General features: G+C 36.6%; 1 non-coding gene across 1 annotated transcript; it reads right to left on the bottom strand.

Moving 5' to 3' along the window:
- Nucleotides 1-479: 479 nt before the first annotated feature.
- LOC142946163 (5S ribosomal RNA) lies at nt 480-598 on the bottom strand. The gene has a single exon (XR_012953022.1). It is a non-coding gene; the product is annotated as a 5S ribosomal RNA (ribosomal RNA).
- Nucleotides 599-1,432: the final 834 nt, after the last annotated feature.

Below are 1,432 nucleotides of genomic sequence, written 5' to 3'. Positions count from 1 at the left end.
TTTGAATCGTTTTTAGAATGTTTGAATCTTTTTTAGAATTTTTTAGAATGTTTGAATCGTTTTTAGAATGTTTGAATCTTTTTAGAATGTTTGAATCTTTTAAGAATGTTTGAATCGTTTTTAGAATGTTTGAATGTTTTTTAGAATGTTTGAATCGTTTTTAGAATGTTTGAATCTTTTTTAGAATGTTTGAATCGTTTTTAGAATGTTTGAATCGTGAAGAGAGCGTGAACAGATAGAGCGAGCATGAAGAGAGCGTGAACAGGAAGAGCGATTCAAACATTCTAACGAAACTAAACCAGTTCATTAATTAACATTCCAATAATAAGAAAATATTGATATATTGATTGATTCCGTTTCCCTTTTTACCGTTACCCACATCTTTGTATGCATCTCTTCTTCAATCTTGCCTTTTTCTCACATATTTCTCAAGTGAAAAAGCAGCAGTGTCCTCTGCCTTTTGGAGAGAGAAGTGAAAAAACTTACAGCACCTGGTATTCCCAGGCGGTCTCCCATCCAAGTACTAATCAGGCCCGACTCTGCTTAGCTTCCCAGATCGGACGAGATCAGGCGCGAACAGAGAGGTATGGCCGTAAGCAAGTTTGTCTCCAACACATAGTTCTTTAAAACCTACAACAGTAGGTCAATATTAAAACGTTAACGAAACTAAACCAGTTCATTAATTAACATTCCAATAATAAGAAAATATTGATATATTGATTGATTCTGTTTCCCTTTTTACCGTTACCCACATCTTTGTATGCATCTCTTCTTCAATCTTGCCTGTTTCTCACATATTTCTCAAGTGAAAAAGCAGCAGTGTCCTCTGCCTTTTGGAGAGAGAAGTGAAAAAACTTACAGCACCTGGTATTCCCAGGCGGTCTCCCATCCAAGTACTAACCAGGCCCGACTCCTAAAAGTACCAGTAACTAAAAGTACGAGTAGCAGAAACCAAAAGTACCAGTAGCAGTAACTAAAAGTAGCAGTAGCAGTAACTGAAAGTACCAGCAGCAGTAACTGAAAGTACCAGTAGTAGTAACCAAAAGTGCCAGTAGCAGTAACTAAAAGTACCAGCAGTAGTAACCAAAAGTACCAGTAGCAGTAACTAAAAGTACCAGTAGTAGTAACCAAAAGTACCAGTAGTAGTAACTAAAAGTAGTAACTAAAAGTACCAGTAGCAGTAACCAAAAGTACCAGTAGCAGTAACTAAAAGTACCAGCAGCAGTAACTAAAAGTACCAGCAGCAGAAACTAAAAGTACCAGTAGTAGTAACCAAAAGTACCAGTAGTAGTAACTCAAAGTAGTAACTAAAAGTACTAGCAGCAGCAACCAAAAGTACCAGTAGCAGTAACTAAAAGTACCAGTAGCAGTAACCAAAAGTACCAGTAGCAGCAACCAAAATTACTAGTAGTAGTAACTAAAAGTACCAGTA

This window comes from Anarhichas minor, unplaced genomic scaffold (genome assembly GCF_050575085.1).
Source record: "Anarhichas minor isolate MPS153535 unplaced genomic scaffold, ASM5057508v1 ptg000009l, whole genome shotgun sequence".
Lineage (NCBI taxonomy): Eukaryota > Metazoa > Chordata > Actinopteri > Perciformes > Anarhichadidae > Anarhichas > Anarhichas minor.
The sequence above is the reverse complement of the archived record's forward strand: the minus strand, read 5'-3'. Positions and strand labels throughout refer to the sequence as shown.